Here is a 12565-nt window from a genome sequence, read left to right on the forward strand (position 1 = left end):
GAACACTTTTTAAGAGTGCTGCTCCGTTCTAATGCAGACGGACAGCAGGGCAGCCACGCTCATGGGACTGCCGGCACATCTGGAAACACTAAGCCTCCCGCTGCATTGCCTGGCCCAATAAAAGTCACTTTCTTTCTCACTTTCTCTCCTCTCACTTTTATTTGATCTGACCTTCTCTGCGGTGTGAAGGCGAGCTGATGACCGCATGATGCTCCCTGACACAGTGACCTAGGGAAGTTCAGATGGATGAGGAGAGACAATGAACGGGCAATAATTAAAAGATCAGTCACTTGCCTCTTTAAAGAGCAAAGCAGATATAGGCTCACTGATATGGAGTAAATGAAATATCACAGATCTTCTCTCTCCTTCTCCACTCTAATTAAATGGACAATCTTATGTAGGTCTGCGCTAATGAGTCTTTACATATTTCATATCAACTTCTTTCTCATCTCTCATGTGTTAATATTTAAGCAATGGTGTAACTAATACATATGCTGAAAATAGAATCTAGGCTTAGGAGCTTTTTTCTTACGTGTATGTGTGTGAGAGAGATAGTGTGTTTGAATCCATATTGATTGCCAGACAGAGTTCTGAAAACAGGCTAGGATAACATGGTAATAGTTTCACACTCTCAAGACTGAAGTTCTCTGCCAACTCGCATCAAGATCTCCAAATGCCTGATAACAATTGACACTTAAACTCAAAGAGATACGTACACTACCGTTTAAAGTTTGGGGTCAGTATGATCTTTTTTTTTTTTTTTTATGGAAGTGTAGTTTTATATAGCCAGGATGCATTAAACAGCATAACTGATTTCAGCTGGCTGAAGGCTGGCTTAATGAATAATGAAAAATCTACTTTGCCATCACAGGAATAAATTACATTTTAAAATACACTGCAATATAAAACACTTTAAATTACAATAATGTTTCACTTTTTTATCATTTTATGTATTTTTATTCAAATAAATGCAGCATGGTGAGCGCGAGACATCTTACATATAAAAACATTATAAAGTCTTAATGACTTTTGAACGGTACTATACAAACAAACAAAAAAATCTGCTTTATTAAAATAAGAACCATATAACTATGAAACATTATAATTATGAAACAAGAACATTATTTACAGTTTCAGGCATTATGGATGGGCGTTTTGGTGCTTGTTCATTTTATAGTTAATAATTGTCTCTAAATATTCAGCTGCTATAACTACTGAAATTGATTTTATCTTAAAATATGCTGATAACCAGTATAATACATAATTTAAAACATAATTTAACAATACTTTAGTGTAAAATTATATGTGTAGATTCTAATTGTAAATCGTTGTAAATAGTAATTTATACTGTATACTGTACAATTTACACTATTAAATCGTATTAATATGTATATATGATAAGATAATGTACAGTTAACCAATAATTTAATTATTTACAGTGCAGTGTCTTTAATTCAATGTTGTGCATTATATAGAGATCAGTTTAATGGTAGTCAATATTCCTGCATTTCTCTCCAGGCTGAAAGGCTAAGGGATTCACAGATGGTCAGTGAAGGAGGTAAATTAAATTACATGCAGAGACTTATTAATTTTTAAATACCACAGTAATTATTTTCACCGTGCCTGCAAGCTGAATTGTTGTCCTAATGTTATCTTGCAATGTCTTTGGGTCCATAAGCAATGGTCTGCCTGTAGTTACTCAAAAGTGTAGCACACTGTTGCTGTGCTGTTGCCACGGTGATGAAGGATGTTCAGGTAGTGCAGGAATAAGCGGGTGTAGATGAGCATGATGTCCTGTAGCTAAGTAGGACACATTCCTGGATCAACATTCCTATCAGCTAAATACTGCCCTCCTCAAGGAATTTCTTTGAAGTTCTACTGTGGAATACAGAAGCAAATGCTTGAGAGTGCACTTGATAGTGTCATAATATTCTGAGAAGTGTTATTATCAAGCGTGTGCAGCGAAGCCAATATCTGATTCTATACCTGCAGCAACCTCAAAAAAAAAAAAAAAAAGTGTATTTGTATAAAACCAGAAGTTGGTGGGGCTTAAACAGGATGTTCGTCAAATTAAATTTGAAGTCCTAAAATGTAATTCTGCTCCCTTCATAGTTTGGAGGTAACAAATATGCTTTGTATGACTCATAAATTATTTGTAATTATAATTCAAAAATTTCCAAGTCAATCAAACTACATCTTAAATAAAAGGAAAAATGAGAGCCTGTCATCCAACAAAAAACGACCATATAGTCGTTTGTGCAAGCAGCTTATTACAACCTATATTTACGTTTTAAAGTTAAGCGCCCTCTAGCGGGCGTAAAAATAATGACAGTATCGCGTTGCGTCTGTCGTCATGAAATGACGAATAACGTCATTACCAATCAAAACGCACGTTTATTTAAATGCAATGTGTGGGCTTTTTACACCGATCTCATAGTATTTCTTACATATTTTACTAGGTGGCTTATTCGTTTGAATGACCCACACCTAAACCTAACCCTCACAGAAATCATGCTAAATTATGATTTATTGAGCATATACATTTTCGTGCACGTCCGTTCCCTGGGATCGAACCCATGATAGCATGATTACATATCAAGGTATAATGCAAAAATCTACCAACTGGACTACACTGAACTACACGAGTGCAAATAGAAGAGTACAAAACATTAATATGAAAACGACCTTTTGAAGATAGGGGCGCAATTGTAGTATACGCTCTGATGGGTCGTATTTCAGGGATTTGGACAAACGACCTATATGAGCGTATTGGTTGGAGGACAGGTTGAAAAATGAAGAACGCTAAATTTCGACTGCTGAAAAGATTTTTTGGTTTTTGGGCGAAAGAGAAAAATGAAATATTGCACACTGCACTGCCCAGCAGTGTTTAGTGCATAGGTTTCACTCTCTCTCTACAGTAGCAGTTGTCACTGCACGATGCGACACTCCGCTCAGTATTCCACTCTATGAATGTGCATTCCGTTGAGTTGTTCACGACCCATGTGAACGCTCCAGTCATGCTCACTTGAAGTCCGATCAAATCTGCAGACAGGAAATTTCTATGTAGTATACTGGGCAACGCTGGTAAAATAACACTACCCTACACGTGACACTGCTTTGGTCAGATGCTGAATAAAAGTTTTGTAGGACTATACATTATTTGGATAATTAAACATAAAAATTCTGTTAACTCTGATTCTGTTGCATAGAACTGAATAAAAATAATGTATTGATATTTAAATATGTTCTGTCCAATTTTATTGATTTACTTTCAATAAAAGTGTGGCAATAAAAATTTTATTGACTTGTATTTTTGTATTTTGCATTCAGTATAATTAAATTATTGAGTTAAATTAAAAAGTCTTACAAAATGAGTTTATATTATTTAATAAAATAATTAATAATTATTAAAAAGCATTTACGATTTTAGTTTCTGACCAAGTGCCTCCAGAATTTTCAGTTTCGGCTCAGAATTTTCATTTTGATGCATCCCTAAAAAAAACGCCACAAATATGATTTATTTATTTTACCAGGGGAATAGACAAATAGACATATCAAAAAGAAAATATATATAATTGAGTATATTATATTATTCTTGTTTACTCTGATTATTCATTTTGAAGCCATTACCTGTGCCTTTTTGAGTAAGGTATTTAACGTTGGCCCTATCATTATTTGTTTATTTATTAAATTAGTTGTTAGTTTTTTCAAGTCAACTTTTTGTGAGATGTTCTGCCACTAAAATTTGAAAGAGAAGCAAAGAATCTTAAAAACATAGCAGGATGTATCATCTTGTAATTATAAGGCTATTTTATGTTATTCATAAATAATATGGTTTTTACCAAGCAGAAAACTATGGCCACTATTTTGGTCATTACTTAAGATTAAGCACCTTATTGAGGCATATGAAAGTAAAAAAAAAAAAAAAAGAAAGATATAAGCTTTTTTATGGTTTCATGAGTTGGTTTGTTAAGCTGGTCTGATAATATGCACACCATTCTCTTTCACGGCCCACTGAACTGATCTGGCTTTGTTTGACAGTGGAACAGCAAACTTGTCTCTCACACCAGTGCAGAATGCTCTCACAGTCGGCCAAACACAGCATTTGGGTGGGGAAAGTGATTTTTGGTAGTTAATGTTAAAATTTCAAATCACCAAAATAAACACGCCCCTACCCTAAAAGAGTCTCGCCCCTATTTTGATAGCTCCACCCCAAACATACGTACGCAACTCAGGCAATGACTATGGCGGAATCTGCTGTGCCAGCTGGCCGAGGGTATGATGTCATCAATAAGTGAAAGCAATGTGTGATACCATTGTAATACAGATCGAATGTGTTTTGGTAGTACTGTGTGTTCTTTGTGTCCTCTTTTGTTTTTAATCCACCATCTCTACCTTTCTGTCATCGCTCAGCTCGGGTAATGTCTGTCCTGTGTAAATTAAAAAAAAATTTGTTTTGGTACTCAGCTTGACTCTGTTTTCTAAAGCGTTTTTGAAAAAATACATACCCCACCTTTAACATTCCTGCAGGTTTTATGGGCTCCAGATTCTTTAATCTATTCTTTAATAAAGAGTAATCACTGGAAATGAGAAAGATAATTCAGTTTGCATGCATGCAGTGCTTGGTAAGTAAGAAAAAAAATATAGTAGTATAATATATAAAATATAGTTATTAATAGTAGTACCTTTTCTGTCACTATTACGACAACTCAAATGACAATGGAAGTCTTAAAAGTGCAGTTAAAAGGTGCAGCATTCATTTTCTCTACAGGGTCTTGTGTCGATTTGCTTTAAATCAAAGTATTATGTTTAAAAGAGCACATTTTAAGTCTTGCTGCTCGCGGAGCTATTTTCAGCTGCTGTAATGGCTGCTCGTTAATGGAGATATTAGCCAGTGGAATAGCTGCCTGCATCAGCTTCTGTTATGACAGGTTAGTTCTCTGCAATTATCCTCCTCACCTCTCAGTGTGACCACCCCACACCCACAACATAGCCTACCTATTCAGTCTTCTGCTTTAGGTTTAAAAAAGGCCATTCATATTTGCCGTTCATGTTTTTACTTTATGTCTTTGGGAAAACATATTGTGTCCTAACTAGGCGTGATCGACACAGGAGCCGTCTCTTTCATATTATGGGCCGCTCACAGTGAGAGTAATCCAGCAAAGTTAACTTGAAGAGCAATGACAGTAGAGCTTCCTGTGAGGTACTTAAGTCATGTGTAGGCATAATTTAAGAGAGGTTAAAGGTACTCTGATCTTACTGTTACACATATCAAGTAATTTAATAAAAAAAAAAAAAATCATTCTAATATGCTGGTGCGCTGCCTAATATTTAGAGAAAATGATAATCAGGATTGTTTGATGAATAGAAGGTTCAAAAGACAGCATTTGCTTAAAAAAAAAAAAGATTTTTTTTGTGCAAGACCATCAGTGTTTTAGATCAATTTTTTCACAAGTAAGTACTTTTCTTGAGTTTATGATGGTGCTGCTTGTTTTTTAAACTTTTTTTTAAAACATAAACTGGGTGTGTTGAAATTGTACATTTTACATCGTTAGTAATAGAGGAAAAGTTTTTTTTTTTTTTAAGATAATCAATATTAATTTTGTGTTGTAAACAATTTAATTAAGGATAGTTATTTTAATATAATTAATTTGAATAATTTTATATCATGCTTGGAAATTTACTAAGGTCCCCTATAGTGAGCCCCGGGTTGAGGTTTCTCAGACTTTTTTGTCAACCATTTAACTTGAATATTTTCTCGAAGTACCTTCTGAGATTTCAAATTCATCTTTTAATTATAAAAAAAAAAAAAAATGTTCACGGCTCTCCATCATTTAATGGATACAAATCATCTTCTTTTTTTGTAAGTTTTTATTTTGATTAAAAAATGCAATTGTTTGTATTTATACAGTGGCGGCTCATAAGGGGAGGCAGAAATTCTGAGGTGAGAATGGGAGGAGGACGATTTAATGTTCATGTCTCTGAATGTGTATTTTTTGTTTGCAATTTCACGGCTTTAATACCATAACATATTACTGAAGTTGGTGCTTTCCAACTTCAAGGGAGCCCGGGGGAGAGAGGAGCTCTCGTGCCTCTGTTGGTAAAAAAAATTTAATTAAATTAGCCAATCACCATCGACTGTTCACTTTCCTTGCTGAGGAGTTTTGAGAAAAGAAACCTTCTGGCATATCAACCAATCATCATAGAGACGTAAATTATGTGATATTAGTTTGAACATCTCCTGCTGCATTGATAATGTTCCAAGTACTTATGATGAGTAGCGATATTGAATATTTGGTCAACAGATTTACCAAGCTGTCATTCAAACAGTATACAAATTAAATTAAAGGGGAGAACACACCTAAGCTGGAAATAGACTACGTCAATTGGCTTAATTAGATGGCACAACAGGCAGCTCTCTTTTAACACAGACTTTTAAGATGGGATGGATGTTTACTTCAAGTGATATGCCAGGTAAGTAAAATTATATATTCCTGAGCCCCTTTCACATTGCGATTCCGGAAAATACACGGGTAATATGTCCTGGCAATTGTTCCCGGGTCGCTAGATTTTGCACTTTCACACTGCCAGTAATTACCCGGAATATGTGCATGCGTTCACACACAACCTGTAAAGGTCCAGTAAAGACACGTGACATCAGGATGTTTGCGTTCACACAGAAGGCGATCCGGCAATGTTCCGGCAATTTTCCGGGTCCAACTTGCAGTGTGAAGGGGCTTTTCTGTGTGTGTGTGTGTGTGTCTGTGTGTGTCGTTTTCTTTACGTTTTCTGACTTAAAACAACCAAAAAGCCATTTAGAATTGGTTAAGCAAATAATAATTTGAAAAATAATATTATAATATATATAATCGACAGGGATCCCCGACCAATACAATAAGTGTGCCTTCTCTATTTTAAAATCCACGATCCACCACTGTATTTATGTTTATGTATTTATATTTTATGATTTAATAAAAATTAGTGTATCATCAAGAAACCACCTGCAGAACCTCAGTTTTAGGAAACTAAGCTTTTCTACTTGGCTTTCTACACAGAATACTGTATTAGCATGATTCAATGTTATTTCTGATTACAGAAGTATTGCATATTACAACTGCTTTTCCAGTAATTGCTTTGGGGAGAAGGGGGACAATGAGTCAATCAGTCAAAATGGTGATGACAACCTAGTGGTCATTTCCCACTCTGGGCCATGCTCAACTGTGGATTCCTCTCTGATGAGTTAGATTTGGAGTAAATTGGGCATCTACCCCTAGAGACAATTGCACACAATGTGTGCTATGTGTTAAATGTTCTTTTAGGACCCTAATTTGATCCTAATGTATTAATTTTCAGTAATTTTCCATCAGTAATCAGTCTTCAGCAATGATTGTGAATTGTGTAGGTTAAAGCTGTTGAGTTTGTTTGAGTCTCTGTTATGTGCATGAGCTCCATTTATCAGTCCATCAGAGGCAGTAGGTGAACACTTTTCACCTTGTTTGGTTTCAGATGGTTCTAGTTTATCTTTTTATTTCTACATTGCTCTCACTCAGTGTGTCCCTCTCTATTTTTCACTAGGGTAAAAATCTCTTCCTCATACTGTGTGTTTTCATACGTAATACTCTGAAGTTGTGCATTGCCTGTTCAGAAGGACAGAGGAGAGCCCTTAGTGAGTACTTGTAAAAGAAAGAGCTTTTGGTGAAGGTACGTTGTTCTCCGGAGGGCGGCTTGTAATTTGGAGTGTTCTAGAAAAGGGTTTTTAACTCCTAGAAATTGTTCGCCTAAAATAATAGGGTCCACCACACAGAAACTCCTGTGGTGCTTAAAGGCCGTGACACGCTGGCAGACTTTGATTGACACATACACAGACCCATTTAAATCCTAAAGCGGTCGCTGGCAGGCGAGTGTGTAAGGACGGAAATTCCTAGTCTTCCTTTCCTGCTCTCTGAATGCTTTGTTCCCCATGCTGAACTGATTACTTCAACTTATTTGGTCTCCTCTCCTCCATTTTGTTGAAATTTGTAGTTTTTTTTTTTACCTTTGGGTGGTTTGGGATGATACATTGTGGATCGTCCAGAACAGAATGCTAACAAAACAATCATGAGACCACATATATTGACATTGAATCTCACTCTCTGCATTGCTTTAGAATGCAGTGGCACAATCTTGTAAGGCTGTGTAAAATTTGCCCCACTTTATATATAGGCCTATATATAGTTGGAATTGTAGGTTATAACTCTAAGTGGTTATTTAAACATTAAGCTTACTGCAGCCAGACATCAGTTTCACCCATGTATACAGAATGGATCAGAGCAGCCCTGAGGTGAGGTCCATTACTGGATGCTAGTTATACAGACTGGATGAGAAAGCCTAGAGGGGAAAGCAGCTCTGTTTGGCTTAATGAGAATTTGTTTAATCAGGACTTAAGTCCATAATGCTCTGCCTGCTCCACAAACTGTTTGCCTTCTTGTTCGATAATCATCTGTAATGACTATAATCCTTTTCTAGTCATACTTTGTGACTGGAAATGCTCATAGACAAGCAGGGATATGGCAAAAGCACACATTTTTGATTTCTAAAACAAACATCTACACAAATGTGAAACCGTCCCAAAAGGAGATATAAGCTCAAATGTCATTTTGTAATCAGAAGAAATTTTCTTTTCTCATTGGAAGTGAAAATGTCATGCGACAAAACAAAAATCAGGATCTGTGTACAAAAACAAAAACAAATGGGCCTTCAGAAAGTGGCTTTCTAATACACTTTTCCAATGATCTGCATGTAATAACTGCTTTAATCCAGTCATTTAACCATCCTGTTGTCCCTGAACATCTTTATTTATGTTTTTGAACATTCAAAAGTTTGGGGTCAGTATAGTCTCGCGTAGCCAGACCTTCAGATTGACGGCTGAAGGTCTTAAATCCATGGCAGCTTTCATTGGCCAAGGCCTGCCCATGAGGCTGTTTGACCAAAATGTCAAACAACCAATCACAGTTCATTTGGGGTTCAAGGGGGTTTGGCATAACACCATCTTTGTTTCCAGGTGGAACATTAAAGAATGCAACACACACGTCTCACAGAAATCCTGTATAATTCAACCAATCCGATGACGACTTCGAAACTCATTTCCACTATTGTGTGCCATAAGCATCAGACGTTCAGGCGTCGGTCCGTGGGTGTGACGTCTAAGGCTGAGACTAGGGTCAGTAAGATACATATGATTTCTTAGATTAAGAAATTACTTTTAATCAGTAAGGATGCATCAGAATTGACAGTAAAAACATTTATAATATTATTAAAAACCCTATTTTAAATAAATAGCCTACTGTTTTTTTATGTTTATAAAAGACAGCAAGAAAGTGATTAAGAGAAAAATAACTAGAAAGGAAGAAAATAAATAAGATATTCAAACACATTTTAAGCCTTTGAGCAGATCTGCCATCACAGAGGTTAGTCAGACCCAAATCTTAGTGCACATATACAAATGAACCTGTCTAAACACTTGCCGTCTGTTTAGTCCAGGACTCCAGCATGTTGACTTGTGGTTTTTGGGGGTTATAGACCTGTTTAATGGAGTTGTATTTTAAGGGATTCAGTGAGCCGTGTATCTCACAGACAGGATTACGTGTGCTGAAAAAGGGGAATTAATGGTTTTTGGCCGGCCTTACTGCTGTTGCTCAAGTCCTCAGTATTGTAATCCAGTTTAGTGCTGCTTTTCTACAGCACAAAGCATGTCACATACCGTCAGTGCACATTAACTATGAGAAATGCAAACAATTACAGGCTCTCAAGCTTATGTGTGCAGAGTTTAAATTATGTAACAAGTGAACTTATTTTTTGTGCTATAGTGAGTAGTTTATTTAGGCTAGAGCTAGTGATATTGATTGAGCACTTCAATAATGTAGAAACTGTTTTTATGTTCTTACACGGTTTAAGTGATTTTACATGATTTTTGAGATGCAATATTTTGTTAGTAATCATAGCACAATTATAATAAAAAGTAGTGATGTACAATATTTTCATGTTATGGCCAATAACTAATAAACAGCTCATTCTAAAATGAACACTGTATATATGTATTTAGGCATCATGATATTATATTGCACATTGTATAATATTATAAATACAGTCTATAATATTCATTGTGAGGTCATGTTTAATAGTTTTATTACATTTTTATTTAAAAAGTAACTTAATTTACGTATTGGCCAATATATTTGAAATATCTACTGATAAATAATAAATTATGATAATCAAAAAATATATTTTTTAATGTAATTAGTGACGAAGTAATTGAGTCTTCCTGGCAGAACTTAGGCTAAAGCTTTCATTTTGCTTGCAATTCTTACTATATGGTGTGTTATCAAGAAATAATTTTGTGTGTGTGGGTCTGGTTTTCCCTGGACTGTTGGGACTAAAACAGCTTAATAAGCATGCTCAGTTATGAAAGAAGTTGACAAATTAAATGTAAAAATGCAGAAAGTACAATTAGGTGATCATTATATAAAAACAATAGAAATCGATGGAAAGTTCCCACATGCGTGTTTATGCTGCACCACAGTATATTATTTACACACAGACATACAAACCTGTCACGCCAGTCAGACAGTGATGGGTGCACGTGCATGTGCATGTGCAGTATGAGCTTTAACCTTGGGATGTTTGCTGTGGGGGATTCCAGTGCATCAAGGAGCACCTAGTGGAAAGGTTACTGCAGCGGGTGATTAATTAGCCAATTAACACGATGATAAATGTGTATGAGTAAATGAGGCAGGCAGCTGGAGACCGAACCAATTTCAGATGAAATTCTCTCTTTTTTTTTACTCATCCATCCTTTTTTCCCTCTTTATCATGAAAAACTGTTGAGTCAACTGTACATTACAGTGCTGTTTTCATTGTCATCCTTCTGATTGATTTAGTGCCTGTGGGTTTGCTCAGGGCACTGTGGGACCATTCAATTTGGACAGGCAGGGATTCCTTAATGGGATGGTTGTTAAGGTAATGAATAGGGTTTCTATTCACAAAGACCTGGTTAAAAGCACCTGTCAGTGATGATGGGTAAGGCATTGTTCGGCTTGAGCAAACAGCATCCCAGACAGACATCACTGGTGTGTGTGTGTGTGTGTGTGTGTACCTGTGGTTTGATGTGGAAAGTCCTGTGGGTATTGTGGACAAAATTAGTTTTTTGCCTGCTTTGCTTTAAAAAAAAAATAATTCAACATTGAGGCAGTTTTATATGGTGTGCTTTTACTGTTATACTGTCAGTAGTGTTCATCATTGCTGAAAGCTACAGTGAATTGGATTTTACTTTTTTTGAGTTTTGCAAAAATGTTGGTAGAGTCATATTTTTCCATTGAGTCTGTGTTGCATATTTTCTGTGTGTACAGTATGTATGGATTCTGTTTCTTCACTTTATTTCAGAGATTCGTGAACTCTTTCAGACAGCGCTGTACTTTAATGCTTTCATCTTCCATGTACATCTTCCAAGTGGTCAGCCTTGGGATCAATACAGACAAGTTAGTTTGGTGCTTGAAATACTCTTCTCTTTAATGTGCATTGAAATATGAATCTCTTAAGGTAGTCTAAAGTTCAATCAGGTCAGAGTGATTAAATATTTAAAGCAATTATCATAATGTCTTACGTCTTTGCTCTCACAGATTACTGCTGAAAAATCATGTGTTGTTTGTCTGCATTCATCTCTTTTATTCTCATCTCTCATTTGAAGTCTGTGCATATTTGTGCTCGGCTGTGTTCGCATGTACGTATTTGTATATGCTTACACAAATAGTATGTATGTGTGTGTGGCTATTGCTTGCATTGCTGACTGTTGCTCCCAGAGGCTGACGTGTGCTGGTTGGAAGCCAGTGAGCGCTGAGGTCTCAGAGCAGCTGTGAGGTTAGAGAACTCGTCATAATCAGAAAGTAGAAAGTTATGCATTGCTGGCCCTAAAACAAGCCAGCAATGAAGATGGAAAACATACAGGGCTATAAATTGTTAGCCACCATTAACATTCTTGGTAGCTAATTATATTATTGTTGATTTATGGCTTATTGAATAATCATCTTATTCAAACCCACTGACTTTGGGGAGAGAGAGTTCTTCTAAAAATGTCCTGGGGTTCAGTATTTCAATGTGAAATATTTGTTTTATTTGTTTAACGATTAAAAAGTAAAGTCTTTAAAGATTCAAATCCTATTTTGAACTGGATTCCAGTATGTGTTCTAGAGAAAAAAAAATGTCCACAAAAAAATGTAATCTTAAAATAACTTTCTTTCTTTGTAAATAATAGATTTTTTTAATCTTTACTGCATGAATTATGCATTAGTAGACAGGTACAGAAAACATTGCCTGTCCCTGAACTGCTCTTATGGGGTTTTGACTATTTAAAACAAAAAGGTATGAAACCACATGGCTAAAATACATCTTGTAGCTAGCATGGTGGGTCAATCTTGAAACATTCTATGGTCATCCTATATCTCTACCACAGTGCTGACCTCTTTTCTGTGCTTTCCTCTTAATCAAGATGATGACAGACTTAGGGAATGAGTGGTTCGTGAAATCTGCCTAC

At 35.9% G+C, this 12565-nt stretch overlaps 1 protein-coding gene across 3 annotated transcripts in view; it reads left to right on the plus strand.

Moving 5' to 3' along the window:
* The window catches only part of kcnq5a (potassium voltage-gated channel, KQT-like subfamily, member 5a), a 125509-nt gene that overhangs the window by 42444 nt on the left and 70500 nt on the right, over positions 1-12565 (plus strand). The gene's annotated exons all lie outside the window — the stretch shown is intronic.

The sequence above is a fragment of the Carassius carassius genome, chromosome 14 (genome assembly GCF_963082965.1).
Source record: "Carassius carassius chromosome 14, fCarCar2.1, whole genome shotgun sequence".
Lineage (NCBI taxonomy): Eukaryota > Metazoa > Chordata > Actinopteri > Cypriniformes > Cyprinidae > Carassius > Carassius carassius.